We start from the raw sequence: 15,496 nt of genomic DNA on the forward strand, positions 1-15,496 counted from the left end.
GCCGATCTCGGCTCACTACAAGCTCCGCCTCCCGGGTTCACGCCATTCTCCTGCCTCAGCCTCCCGAGTAGCTGGGACTACAGGCGCCCGCCATCTCGCCCGGCTAGTTTTTTGTATTTTTAGTAGAGACGGGGTTTCACCGTGTAGATCAGGATGGTCTCGATCTCCTGACCTCGTGATCCACCCGTCTCGGCCTCCCATAGTGCTGGGATTACAGGCTTGAGCCACCGCGCCCGGCCCATTTTATGATTTTTTTTCTGGTTGTTTTGCATATATGAAGAAACCTTTGTTCCTTTCTTTTTCTCACATTGTTAATCATTGTAGTTTGGTGGTTTTCTGTAGCAGTAACATTTGAATCCTTTCTCTCTCTCTCTCTCCTTTTTTTTTTTTTTTTCAGTTGAGATGGAGTCTTGCTCTCTTGCCCAGGCTGGAGTGCAGTGGTGTGATCTCAGCTCACGGCAATGTCCGCCTCCCAGGTTCAAGCAATCCTTTCACCTCAGCCTCCTGAGTAGCTGGCACTACAGGCACACGCCACCATGCCCAACTTATTTTTGTATTTTAGTTGCCATGGGTTTTGCCACTTTAGCCAGGCTGATCTCAAACTCCTGACCTCAAGTGACCCGCTTACCTCAGCCTCCCGAATTGCTAGGATTACAGGCATGAGTCACCATACCAGGTCTGCTTTCTCTTCTTTATTTGTGTGTTTACTCTACCAGTGAGTTTTATACTTTCACATGTTTTCATGATGGTAGATATTGTTCTTTCATTTCCAGTTGTAGGACTCCCTTAAGCATATCTTGCAGATACAGTCTAGTGGTGATATCTTTTCTCAGCTTTTGCTTGTCTTGAAAATACTTTATTTCTCCTTCATTTATGAGGATAACTTTGCTGTGTATAGTATTCTTGCATAATATTCCCACCCCACCAGCACTTTTAATATATCATCTAATTTTCTCCTGGCCTGTAAGGTTTCTATTGAGAAATTCCCTGTTAGTCTAATAGAGGTTCCCTCATAAGTGACTAGAAACTTTTCTCTTGGTGTTTTTAGAATTCTCTTTTTGCTTTTGACTGTTGGCAGTTTGACTATAATGTGCTGTGGAGAAGATGTTTTTGAATTGTGTCTATTTGGGGATCTGTAAGCTTTCTCTATCTGGATGTCTAAAACTCTTACTAGAGTTAGGGATTTTTCAGCCACTATTTTGTTAAATAGGTTTTCTATTTTTCTATTGCCTTCTATTATTCTATTGTCTTACTGTTGTCTTCTGGGACACTGAATATTTAAATAATTGGCCACCTTAAGGTGACTCATATGTCATGTAGGGTTTGTTTATTCTTTTTTCTTCATTTTTATCTTACTGGTTTTTTTTTCCAAAGACCTGTTTTCAAGCTCTGAAATTGTTTCTTCTGTTCTAGCTGTCTATTGTTGAAGTATTTTTTATTTCATTTAATAAATTATTCATTTCCAGGATTTCTGTTTGGTTCTCTTTAATTATATCTATCTTTTTGGTAAATTTGTCATTCATATCCTGAATTGTTTTTGTGATATATTTATATTGTTCATCTGTGTTCTTTAGCATAACAGGGTGATTATAGTAAAAATTAATTTAATTGTACATTTGAAAAATCACCGAGCTTCTTTAATATCAATATGTTGAATTCTTTTCCTGGGATTTTGTAAATTTCCTTTTTATTGTAATCTGTTGCTAGAGAATTACGACTTTTTTTGGAGGTGTCGTGTTTCCTTGCTTTTTCATGTTTCTTTTGTCCTTATGTTGATATCTGCGCATCTGATAAAACAGTCACTTCTCCCATTTTTTTTTGGATTTGCTTTTGTAGGCGAGAGCTTTTTCCTGAAGATGTATCAGTGGTGTTAATTAGCTAGGACACTTCGGTTTTACTTCTGGGTGTGTGCAGTAGTAGTCTCCATGTAATTTCTTCACCTGTAAATGGTGTTAGTGGTGTCTGTGATTTTCTCAGTGACTTTGGTTGCAGTTGTTAGTGGAGGCTGTGGTGAAGTTTTGCTGGGAACGAAAACACCAGACAGTCCAATCCTCAGGCCCAAGTGAAGGCAGTTGCAGGCTGAGCATGCCTTTCTTTGGTCCTCAGGGTGGCATATGATTGCATTGGTGTTAGCTATTCTAGGCAATTTGGTTCTTGGGTCGCCAGGTGGCTTGCTGACTTGCTCGGGTGCCAGCAACAGTGGCAGTGGGCCAGGTGGGTGGGTGGGTCCTTAGGACCCTGGGCAGTGGGCAGGGCATGAGTAATGGCAGTAGCCATAGCAGGACAACCCTCTAGCTCCCAAGTGGCCTGTGCTGGTATTGGTAGCAGCTGTGATGGGTGAGGAGGGCCAGTCTTGAGGCACACAGGTGGTGCACGCAGGTGGGTGCCTGCTATGCTGGTAGCTGCAGATTGAGTGGGCCTGTCCTCAATCCCGTGAGAGGAGTGCTCAGATGCCAATGGTGGTAAATGGGGCAGGGTGAACTCAAGGCTCTCAGATAACACATTTTGGTATTGGGGAGGATAAAGATGGGCCAGGTACGTGTGTCCTCTGGCCCTCTGGTAGTGCATACAGGTGCTGGCTATGGTAGGCAGGGGTGGGGTGATCCCTAGGGCCCCAGTGGAATGTTTGGATGAGGACAGCAGTGGCTGTCATGGCCCTGCTCTTGGGTGGGTTGTTTTTAGTGGCAGAAGTCATAGACAGGCAGCTGGGGAGTATATGCTTTCACCCCAGTTGATGGCTGCAGGTAAGGTAGCCTGTCCTCAGGTCACTTGTAAGTGCACAGTGGCTCTGCTGCTGAGGTGGCAGGGTTGCTGCCAGTGGCTTGTGCTTTGGCCCTGGGTGCAGCAGCCAATAGTGGCGGTGGCTGTGCGTGTGGGAGTCTTCTCTCAGGGGACATGAAAACGCTCAGAGGTCCCACTGGGAGTGGCAGGCTTGTTGCCAATGGCTCGTGCTTTTGCCTTGGAGGCAGCAGCCAGCAGTGGTGATGGCTAAAGTTTAGGGATGCCAGTGGGGCTCCAGGAATGTGGAGATACAGGGGCTGTTGGACCTTATAGCACAATGCAGTCTGGTGAGGACTGGGCTCTCAAAATAGCACCTTGCTGTAGCTTCTTAGGACTTGTGGGGGTGGTTGTGGGACCCAGTGTGAGCTCCCTCTCTGGAGTAATACCATTGTACGGTCTCCAGGTAGCTACCTACGTTAGTTTCAGGGCCTACAATGGTCAAAGGGCTTTCCTATGGGTAGGGTTGCATGAGTCCATGGTGAGAATGTGGACCACAGGGAGCCCCTTATCTATCCTTCCCTGCATTGGGGAGCCTCTCCGGGATCCCAGCTGCTCCTGGCCGAGAAAGCTGCCTGACTTCCCTCTCCTTCCTTGCCTTAGGTATTTGTTGCCACTTCTTGGTTGAATTCCAGTGTTCTTTCTTAGATGATCTATTCAAAGTGTAATAATATACTTGCTATTTTGGTTCTTCTTTGTGGAGGAGGCAAGTACCAGATGCCTCTAGTCAGCCATCTTGAAGACTCTCTGTTCCTGATTCCTTGTTGAGCTATGTCGACAGATATTTCATCCCAGTTTTTCTGTTCTTCAATCGCCCAATGTTGAGACTCTGGACATCTCTTGCTGAAGTCACCTAAGCTAGGTAACCAGAGGATGACTGAATTCTATGTAAGTACTAATTTATATCAGTTCTAATAAATAAATTAGAAAGACATATACAAATTACCTAACCTGGGACTAGTAAAGACACAAACTCATGTTAGCAGGGCCACCATCACTAATTTAGTTAGATCTGCATTCTGAATATTCCCGAGGAATTCGGACCATGAGGCCTCTTGGCCTCTAGCATAAAACCAGTTGATATCAATAAATAGATAGTGATAAGATGACAACCATCAGCTTAATAACAGAGAAGGAAGAAGGTGAGGGGAAAGAAGAGGAGAGCAGCAGGAAAGAGAAGCCTTTACTCAGCCCTTTTTCTATTTTCCAGGTCATAGGGCAGGGACAAACATTTTTGAATACAACCTCTACGTGGTTAATCGATCCCTCATTTACAAAGTCCAGGTTTGATTACACAAATAATTGTCTTCTATTCTATTCTAGCCCAACCCAATCACAGTTCTTTTTGTAACTCTTTGAATCTTTTCTTGGTGTACAGACTTTGTGGCCAATTTAACAAGGTCTGTGAAAGTGAGTTAGTTTTACACGTGCTGTTTAATTTGGTGTGCCTTACAAGTTACATGGAATATCTGGAATTACACTAGTATTGCTAGAAAGACCTGATAACTCAGCCATTCGTTTCTTCCAATCACATCTGAAAAATCACTTTTCTCTTTGCTTCTAAATGTTTTGCTCCCATGTGGTTATTTAATTCTGCAAATGGCACAGGGACCAAATTTTTATGACTAATAATGTGCAAGTAAATGTGTGTTCCATCTGATGTGTGGGCGACCTCTCTGGTATGATATAACTTAGTATGCTGTTGTATTTGTCAAGTGCTTGGATATACAGGTAACAGGGTAGTAAATGTGCTTACATTACATGTGCTTGGTCTTTGTTAGATGTGATCCATAGAATTGCTTTGAGGAAAGCTAAATTCCCCATTACCTAGAACAAAATGCATTTGGATGTACCCACTGTACCTATGATCAAAGCAATATTCATGCATGATATTCTGGGGGTGCATGAAGAAGGAGGGTTGACACAATGCAGAAGATCTTTAGACCTACCTTGAGTCCTAATGGGAGGAAACCTCCATCTGATTTTCAGATAATACATGTTCTTTTCACTCAATTCCAGTGGCTGTCCTAGGGCATTTTTTCCCCCAGGGGATGTTTGGCAAAGTCTAGAGACAATTTTGGTTGTCATAATGGCAAGGGATGCTACTGGCTAAACATCTTGCAACACTTAGCGTCCTACTCTGCTAAATGTCTTACAATGGACAGAACATGTCCTTCATCCCCAACCCAAAATTATACAGTCCAAAATGTCAACAGTGCCAAAGTTGAGAACCCCATTCCATTCAATCAGTCATTTATCCATTTTACTGATCTAGGCTGAAATTTAAAATGGCACAATACCAGATAGCACAGTGTAATTTTGTACAGATAATAATTTCTCTAAGAGCGATAGAGACAGAGATGCTGTACTTGCTAGTTCTTGGAGTTGCTCACAGAAGGATCAGGCTAGTGGATCTCAGGACAAACATTTTCTCTCCAGAGCCATCTCCTAACTTCCTCCTGGCAGTGTGCTGTGGAGCCCTGAGAACCACCTGGCAGTGATCAGTGTTATTTGCTTTGATGTATTCCTGAGGCTAGAGGGATTGTTGAACTATATGAGTGACACATGCCTGGAGGAGAAGAGTATTATAATTCACAAAAGGGAGAAGGAGACTAATTAGAGTAGATCAAAAACAGAACATACCGTGGGAAACATTCAGGGCACAAAATCATCCAGCAAGCTGATGTATGCACACCAAGATCCATGAAAGACGAATAGGGCATCCTGCGGTTTACAAGTTCGTGGGTGACCACAGGACAACGTGAAACAGGAGAATTTCACAAACAACTGTGATCCTCCATGGTTTCTGTTCTGTTCTTATTTCTTCTGCAGCATGGCTAAAGATTTTAGAACTTAATTTTCATATGTAGTTGCCAGAAAGTGACTTTAGCTTTGGAGAGAACTGAGTTGTAATCCTAGTTCTACTGCATATAAACTATGTGCTCTTAGGCAAGTTATCTAGCTTCTTTAAACCTTAGTGTCCTCATCTATAAAATGAGGAAAATGATACCTGCCTGTTGTGAAGATGAAAGGAGATAGAGTTTGTGAATGTGCTCGCACAGTCTTGGCATGTCCCAAGTGCTTGAAGAATACTCACCCAACTCTTTTGCTCTTGGAGCAGAAGCAACGTCAAATCTCTCCATTCTACCAAAATGTTGAGCTTTTCAGAATCACTTTCTTATAAGTTTAGGAAGCTCTTCAGAGTGCAATTCACCATCTAGAATTCCTCAGTGGGGGTGGGAGGATAAACGATTGTACTCACATTTAACAGTGTTCTGGGTTTTTCTGTTGTTGGGTAGGGCTCAGTGAGGAGAGAAATGGGAGGAGGAAGAATGCCAAATATGATTCAAGAGGTTCATGGATTGGAAAACAGGGATCTCTAGGAACAGACTGGCTGCTATTTTGCCTTCTCAGAGAGTTTCTCAAAGCCTGGTGCATCCATATGGGTTCTAATTTGTATCTTGCATAGTAGTACCTCATTTTGTATAGGAAGATCAGCTCTCTTAAAATAGAGTAAGAACCAAGACAACAACCAATTCATGCATAGGGAGAGTCCAGATGGATATCATGCTATAAAATCTGTACACCATTTGAGGAGAGCCTCATGCTACCATAATCAGGGCTGCCTTACAACCCTATTTTACATACAATTAAACCTTTTGATCTAAGTTGCAAGCCAATTATCTCGCTGCAACCAGCAAATTAAAATAAGGGGAAGATACTAAAGATGCTTCTTTGACAAAAGCAAGGAATGGCAGTTCTCTTGAGCAGAGATTTAAGTTTACATACTTCACACAGAACAGGTTGAACATAATAGTAATTTTTATAGCAATAAACATTCATTCTCACCGAGAAAGGTGAGATGATTTTGAGTGTCTTCTGTTTAAGGGCATGGGAAATTTCTCTTCAAAATATTTATATAAATAGATACATAGGTAGATATAGCTTTACTGCTTAAAGACATAAAGATATAGGCTAGACTAATCATTGAGGAATAATTCAGTATGCCAGAATATAGGCAATTAGAGTGCACCCTACAAATACTTCCTGTAGTCCCAGGACATTGGTGCATTCTTAACCTAGGAAGTCAGGGGCTCAGAAGCTCACTATTAATTTCAAGTGGATACATTTAGGTGCTTCAGTTTCTCTTCTTGTAAAATGCAAATAAATTGAGGTCAAGAGAGATGATTGGAGAATGCTCCGAGATCTATAGCTAAGAAGGAGAGGGGAGCATGGCCAGGTGCAGTGGTTCATGCTTATAATCCCAGCACTTTGGGAGGCCGAGATGGGCGGATCATGAGGTCAAGAGATTGAAGCCATCCTGGCCAACATAGTGAAAGCCTGTCTCTACTAAAAGTACAAAAATGAGCCAGGCATGGCAGCGCACACCTGTAGTCCCAGCTACTCGGGAGGCTGTGGCAGGAGAATCTCTTGAACATGGGAGGTGGAGGTTGCAGTGAGCCGAGATTGCACCACTGCACTCCAGCCTGGCAACAGAGCGTGACTCCATCTCAAACAAACAAACAAACACACACACAAACAAAATCAAGGAAGGGGAGCATGTTGAAGTGAGAATATCTATCATATTTAAGGTCCTTCTCTTTTTTGATTAAACATCTCTGGCTGTAGAATGGATATTGGTTGCCTGAAAGTATTAAAATGAAAGGAGTTCATTTTATACTTTCACGCAATCTACTACAACTCCTTGGTATACCTAGTAGGTACTCATTAAATATTACTATTAATGTAAAATACAGTACTGTAATAATAATAATCAGGGGTAGACCTAGGTTCTGGGGGGCCTGAAGCTTATACAACTTTGGATCTCTCCTTAAGGAGAATAATACAAAACTACAAATACAAAATTAAGTATGAATAAGGACGCTTATCTAGAACAAGAAACTTTTACAAAGCAATGATTTTTAAAAAGCTGACAAATACCAAAGCTTCACAAAATCAGAAAAATAATGTATTTTTAAATTGACTTCCTGGCATTGCTTTATAATCCTTTTTTCTCATATCTTTTTTGGCTGAATTTTCTTTGATTGCTCTATTCATATGACATTTTATATAAAACCATTTTCTATAGAGAAAATAAGGATAATTCAACCTCTTCTGTAGCATGGTTGATCAAAATTTGTTTTTTGCTACTGACAATTAAAGAAAAATTTCTTTCAGCTCCACAATTTGTTTTTTTGGGGTAATATCAAGTAAACATTTGGGATTATTGTCAAATTTGAGAAAACTTCTATCAAGCTTCTTTTAAGAGCTGTGAGTTTTGAAAGAGCATTTTATAAAGCAGATTCCAGCTCTGTCCACTGCATGCTGCATTTCTCTTCTATGGCTCACATCCAGTGCTAGATGCTGAAGGCAATGTGCTCATGATCACGGGACCTTCGTGTTATGATACTGGTGAGTCTGCACAGGTCGTGATGCTCCTAGAAGCCATTGCTGCAATCAGATGGCCAGCAGTAACTTAGTTATCCACAAAAGTTCCTGCAAATCATACAAATAAATTTCATTAAGCCCAAGCTAAATAGATCCTCAACTCAACTCCAATACCACCCACACAGGAATCTTAATTGTGGCTAAAACACCTTCCTCCTGCTAGTGGTACAAAATCATATGCGTATATAAACACATGACTGGGACTCCATCAGGTATTGAAAGAATCCCATGCAAGTGAGGGACTCCAAAGCTTTAGCTGCATAAGATTTATGGTAACTCTACTTCTGATAGTGACAAATAGCACTGAGGAGAGAATTACAGTTGACCCTTAAACAACATTGGAGGTTAGGGGTACTGACCCCCATGCAGTAGAAAATCCATGTATAAGTTTTGACTCCCCCAAACTTAAATTCTATAGCCTATTGTTGACTGGAAGCCTTACTGATAATGTAAACAGTGGAGTAACACATATTTTGTATGTTATATGTATTGTATAGTGTATTCTTACAACAAAGTAAGCTAGAGAAAACAAAGTGTTATTAAAAATTATAAGAAAGAAAAATATATTTATTAAGTGGGAGTGGATCATCTTAAAGGTCTTCATCCTCATCTTTACTTTAAGTAGGTTGATAAGGAGAAGGAAGAGGAGGGGTTAGTCTTGCTGTCTCAGTGGTGGCAGAGGGGGAAGAAAATCCATGTATAAGTGGACCTGCGCAGTTCAAACCCATGCTATCCAAGGGCCAACTCTAGTAGAACTGGGCCACCAGTTTGCTCAAGAACTAGCTGTGTGACCTAAGGTTAATCATTTTATTTTTTATGGACCTGGATTTCCATTCTTTAAAGTGAGAAGTTCAAATTAGGGGATGTGTAATGTTCCTGATACCCACAACGATGTGTGATTCTGTGAACACTTTCTGAACAAGCCTAGCAGCGTCAAGGCAGATGGGGAAGAGCAAGAGGAAATACTTATTCCTGCATTAAGGACCATCCCTCCTCCCACTTTCTCCTCCGGCAGAGGTTTGTTTAGCAAACAAATCCCGAGTTTTCCCAATACAGCCAAGCTATGAAAGCTCTGTACCACCCAGTATTGCTACAATGACCAATGTGACAGGTTTTATTCCTTTATTCTCCCAGGGGTGAGGCATGAGTAGAGAACTGAGCTGTCTGAATGACTTACCCAGGCATTTCTCTTTTGAAAGCCATCTAGGGTGGGAGGAGAATTGCCTGGAGGCAGCTGGGCTCAGGCCAATTCCCTGGTTGGTCCTGAGCATCTCCTGTTTTTGAGGTCCCTAGAAGTCAGATTGTAAGTTTGGGAGGATTCCATGACCTTCTCTCTTTACCTCTTGGCCTTTGATTCCTCTCCTTTGATGGATGGACTGGAAATGGGAGAAAGGTGGGTAGTGACTAGTCCTGCTTGGGCAGTATGTACTTTGAATGCTGCTTCAAGGAAGTCCTGGGAATAGCCAAGATTCTGGTGTATGTGTGTGTGTTATGTAGAATAAATTCAGCTGCTAGAAGAGTGACCAGAGAGGAAATTTCTTTTTCTGAATGTTTGTATCTATTTTGGAATTTGGGTGTCAAGGTAGAGATGGGGAAAGCTTTTGCCTTTCCAAGCACAGAGGCTGACACACAGGCAAGGAACAACTGTTGTTGAAGCTGAAACCTCGTGGCTGTTTCCCTTGGCCTGCTACCTTTGGTATGAGTGGGATAGAGGTATTCAGAAAAGAAATGACATTTGAATTACATTTTGAAGACCCAGTAGAAGTTCCTGGGAGATCAAGTTGGGAAAACACTTGTGTAATATCAAAAGGCATGCACTTACTTGTTAATATGGAACTGCTGGCAAATAGAGACTGTCCACTGATACAGGGGTCTCCAACCCTGTATGAGCAGTAGGCAAGTAAGCAGAGCTTCATCTGTATTTACAGCCACTCCCCATCTCTCACATTACCACCTGAGCTCTGCCTCCTGTCAGATTAGCAGTGGCATTAGATTCTCATAGGAGCACGAGCCCTGTCGTGAACTGCGCCTGTGAGGGATTTAGGTTGCACTCTCCTTATGAGAATCTAATGCCTGATGATCTGTCATTGTTCCCCAACACCCCCAGATGGAACTGTCTAGTTGCAGGAAAACAAGCTCAGGGTTCCCACTGATTCTACATTATGGTGAGTTGTATAATTATTTCATTATATATTATAATGTAATAATAATAGAAAATAAAGTACACAATAAATGTAATGTGCTTGAATCTACTCAAAACTACCACCCCACACCCACCCTGTCAGTGAAAAAATTGTCTTCCACAAAACTAGTCCCTGGTGTCAAAAAGGCTGGGGAGCTCTGTACTGATAGAAAGGCTGATAATGACGTATGGGCGTTTGTCATTCCACATCTTGTTCTTTGCATTTATCCATATATATGCATGTTTAAACAAAAAAGGACATGCTACACATACATTTTTTGTATATTTAACACTACAATATGAATATCTTCTCACATTAATAAAAATGTCCTACAACAACATTCTTATCAATGATTGAACATTATTCCATTGTATTGTGGCAATTTGTTTAATGTTAGGCATTTAGAGTGTTTTCAATTTTTCACAATTAGCAACAGTGATGAAGTGATGAGGATCTTCGCAAATAGATGTTTGTCTCTATCCCTTGGGAATAATTGCAGTAAAATTGTTGGGTCAAAGGGTCTGTACATTTTAAAGGCTTTTGATTAAGTATTTCTAAATTACCCATCCAGGAAAGTTGTAGCAATTTACACTCTTTTCAGCAGTGTACGAGAATGCCTATTTCTTCTCACCCTCACCAGGGCTGGACTTTATCGGCTTTTAAATCTCTCCCCATTTGAGAGGAGAAAGATGGTAATTCATTTTAATTTGCATTTCTTTGATTACTAATGTAATTGAATTTTTTAAAAAATAAGCCCATTATCTATTTGAATTTCTACTTTTGTAAATTGCCTGTTATTTCTTTTAGGTAAGGGAAAGTTTTACTTTAGGAAAATTCCCCTTAAAACACTAGGGTCAGATTTTTAAAAACATTATCTTTTGTTCTCACTCTTCAAAAACATGCCTGCACTGGAAAAATGAAGAAACGATCTAAAAGGAGGAATGGTGTCTTTGTTAGTAAATGGTGAGTCTATCAGCAAAGGGACTGGGGCGGATTTTAGCTTTTCTGCTTCAGTTCCCAGCTGTTACCTCAGAGTTGGCTCTCAGCCTTCTTAGTTTCTGTTCAGTACCTTTCACCTCTTTATTTTTTCTTTTCTTTCTGTTTTTTTTTTTATTTTTTTATTTTTTTAATTTTTTAATTTTTATTTTTTGAGACTGAGTCTTACTCTGTTGCCCAGGCTGGAGTCCAGTGGCATGATCTTGGCTCGCTGCAACCTCTGCCTCCTGGGTTCAAGCAATTCTCCTGCCTCAGCTTCCCGAGTAGCTAGGATTACAGGTGCCCGCCACCACACCTGGCTCTTTTGTATTTTTAGTAGAGATGGGGTTTCACCATGTTGGCCAGGCTGGTCTCGAACTCCTGACTTCAGGTAGTCCACCTGCCTTGGCCTCCCAAAGTGCTGGGATTACAGGTGTGAGCCACTGCACCTGGCCCACCTTTCACCTCTTTCACCTGCCTTTCATTTGAGCTATTTGAGTACCTGCATTATCATGCCCCATCCTAGGTTTTAAGCTCCTAAAAGGCAAGGAAAGTTTCTTCTTACTCTATAATGCCGTGCCACACCTAACACAGTCGCTTGTTCATCACAGGTGCTCACTATGTGAAGTGAACAAATAGGGAATGCCACTTCCCAATAGTACCATTTTACTACTAGGCAAGTTTGAGCTTCCTAGCCCTTCCTAAAACTTGCTAGGTAGTCTAAGAAAAACGACCCAACTTTACAGTGCTTATTCTCCATGCCCCAAAGGAAAGATTGGTAATATTTGTTTATAAGATGCTGTGTGTTTTATTGGTCCTTTGAAAATACTGGGAATTACTGTGGAGCTAAAAAACAATTAAGAGCATTCTACACATAAGTCATTAACTACACTTGAAATAAAATATGTGAGTTACCAGTGACATTTCAAGGACTATATTTGTTAATAACTGAGGCTTAACAAATAGAAATTATTTATCAACCTGTCTGAAATGGGAATCCAATAGCTGTTTCTAGTCTTATTGAACAATCCAATTAAGGGACTCTTTATATATAACATGTTTGCCACTTTCCCATTTGAAATATTAAGATGATATTATATTTAAAACCTGCAACTGGCTATTTGATGGTGGCTCTGTGTCTTCAGCCTTGGACCCTTGGGGGAGGTGAGTCTGCACTCTGCCTTGGCAAGGGGTCCAGAAGGAAGAACTCAGAGGTGTCACTTCCAACTGAACTTATGGGAGGTGGCCTGTGTCATCTACTCTGGTCTGCTTGTGTGTGCCTGTCTGCAGAAGACACTCTCTGTTGTAGATCTAGTGGGACTCCTAGAGCCCTGCATTTGTGAAAAACAATAGGAACTTAGCTCCTTATGGCCCAAATGCTGACTCAACATCAATATGATGTAGATATCGTACTTTCATGATGGGAGTCCCTTTCCAAGATTTTAACCTCTAAAACAAAAAGTTTGGGAGATTCCAGTAAGGGTGTTTTTTCACCGATGTCACAATTCATGCATATGAATCCTGTTGAAGTTGTAGGCCTTGCTGGCTTAAGGGTTCCACATAGTAGAATGTGGCCAATAACACAACTGTATGCTAGCTGAGGTTGGTGCAAATGACAACGCACACCACGCTTACCCACTTCAGAACTGTTTATATGCATGCCAATTCGTATTCCGTCATGAGATGCTGAGGTTCAGCCCTACGAGTCTGTTTCTCAGTGAATTCACTTGGAGCCTCATTCTGATGAGATTCATTGTCAGAGTAGCCTGAGCTGTCAGTGAATTTGACTCTTTTGTCAGAATGTCTTTATTGAACTTCATGATATGCTCTCATGTGAAAAGGGTTGAAAAAATTGTGGCTGCTAGTGGCGCTAACTGTTCACCATTGGGTTATGGATAAACACTGCCTGGTACCTCAAGTGAGAAAGACCTGAGGTAATATCTTGACAGCTAAAAAATAGATACTGGGATCTCAAAATGACACAATCAGACACTTTTGTTTTCCTAAAAATATCCCTCTTGAAGGATGTTTGAGCCGTCTAGGTAGCATTGTGACATCCATCTTACTTCTAATCCCATGATCCAGGGGAGTAACATAAAGTCACAGAGGTGGATCGTGACTGTGAAGATGAAATTTTAACAGCAACATCCACTTTATTCTAGTCTAGACCTGCCTGTTAAAAAACAGTACCACTAGGTTGTGCTAGAGTATAAACATAGCACGATGTGCGTTTCCTGCCAAATCTGTACTTTATTGGCTATTTCTTTCTTTCTTTTTCTTAAGAAAAAAAAATTCTCTGTTCTCTGTAACTTAGAAGAAGAACGTATCAGAAATATCATTGTGATAACTGTTGTTTGAAATGAAGGACCTTTGAATGATAATATTGTGATTTTTGAGAAGGCCAGAGGTAGTGAAATGCTCAGAATTATTTATACTTACTCCCAGATACCACTTAGTCACCTTCCAACGTCTGGTGCTCTGGGGTGAGGACTACTGCTCCTCTTCAGTTTTCTCATTGGTGCCTCATTTTCTGTCAACTTGCCAACACTGGAAAGCTCAAGGCTATCTCTCGGGTTCTCTTTCTTCTCTTCCCTGTGTACTTTCCTAGGGCGTCTTCCTTAGTCCCATACCATGTGTATGTCAAGGGCAATGATGCCCCAGCTATATCTCTGGTCCTGACTTTTCCATGAAACTCCAGACTCATCTATCCAGGATGACCAAGCATTTCAGCCTTCTGGGGCAGCTCTGCTTTATACCTACTCTCCTGTTATTAGTAGGACTCATTTCTCTCTCAGAAGATTTCAGTCATGTTATCCAAATACACGAGGTTGGTATTTAAGTCAGATCATGTCACTTTTCCAACTAAAATTCTTTTATAGGAAGGAGAGTAAACAGTTGGGAACAATAATAAAATTGACCATATCACTAAAATAGGCAGGGAACCTAGAAGGTATTGAGTGCCATTGTGCTATGTTATTTGCATTTGTTCTCTCATTTAATTTAAACTTCATTTCAGCTCTGTTTTGTGAGTATTGCTCTAGGCAATTTCAGCTAAAGCAAAACACAACCAACCAACCAATCAAGAACAAAAATGTAAGGCTCAGAAAGATTAAAATAACTTGCTTAGGATTACACAGCCAGTTAAGTATTAGAACTGGGTTTGAATCTTAGTTCTCTCTAGTGCTAAAGCCGAAGGATTATTTGTTTTTTCCAATTACTTTGTTGATGTGATGGCTAATTCATGTGTCAACCTGAGTGGGCTAAGGGATGTCCAGGTAGCTGGTAAAACATTATTTCTGGGGGGGTGTTTCCAGGAGAGATGAGCATTTGGTTCAGTAGGCTGAGTAGAGAAGATCCACTTTCATCAATGTGAATGGGCATAGTCTAATGTGTTGTGGGCCCGAATACAATACAAAGACAGAGGAATGATGAACTTTCTCTTCCTGAGCTGGGACATTATAGCTCCTGGTTCTCTGGCCTTCACATTCTGGGACTTACACAAGCAGAGCAACCCCTACCCCCGATATCTCAGGTCTTCACACTCAACTAGTAGTTACACAGTCAGTTTCCCTGGTTCTTAGAACTTTGGACTTAGACTGAATTATATTAGCTTCTCCAGGTTGCAGATGACAGGTCATGGGACTTCTCAACCTCCATAATTACATGAGCCAATTATCACAATAAATCTCTCTCTCTGGTTCTGATTCTCAAGACAACCCTAATACATTTGACAACCAAGCATCTTTCTTCATCTGGCCTTAGAAACACTTTTTTTTTTTTTTTTAACATGTTTTCATGTACTTAGGCCAGTTGCTTAGTGATCTATCAATGGTCATCATCAAAGTCTTGTTGAAGAGTTTTCCTGTGTGATTGTATTGATTAGAATTAGATTTGGCTATGGATGATGGGAACTAAAATCACTATTTTATTCCTTTATTTAAGAATAAAGGAATTCTATTTCTTTATTTAAAGAAATCTGGAGGTGAGTGTTCTGGGGCTCCACACTCATGGCTCTGGTTTCCCTCCAGCCAATGTGATGCAATGATTACCTGCCTTAAGAACACCCCGGGCTCTGGGATGGCTGCTGGGAATCCCCACTAAAATTGGTCTGT

At 41.1% G+C, this 15,496-nt stretch overlaps 1 long non-coding RNA gene across 1 annotated transcript in view; it reads right to left on the reverse strand.

Moving 5' to 3' along the window:
* LOC111522857 overlaps positions 1-14,932 on the reverse strand; it is a 33,995-nt gene extending 19,063 nt beyond the window's left edge. Inside the window, exons 1-3 of the long non-coding RNA XR_002725361.1 lie at positions 14,819-14,932; positions 8,128-8,216; positions 5,876-5,995 (exon numbers count right to left, since the gene is read on the reverse strand). This is a non-coding gene — a long non-coding RNA (uncharacterized LOC111522857). The remainder of the gene's footprint in view (positions 1-5,875; positions 5,996-8,127; positions 8,217-14,818) is intronic.
* Between the last annotated feature and the right edge of the window lie 564 nt (positions 14,933-15,496).

Source organism: Piliocolobus tephrosceles, chromosome 6 (assembly GCF_002776525.5).
Source record: "Piliocolobus tephrosceles isolate RC106 chromosome 6, ASM277652v3, whole genome shotgun sequence".
NCBI classification, from domain to species: Eukaryota; Metazoa; Chordata; class Mammalia; order Primates; family Cercopithecidae; genus Piliocolobus; species Piliocolobus tephrosceles.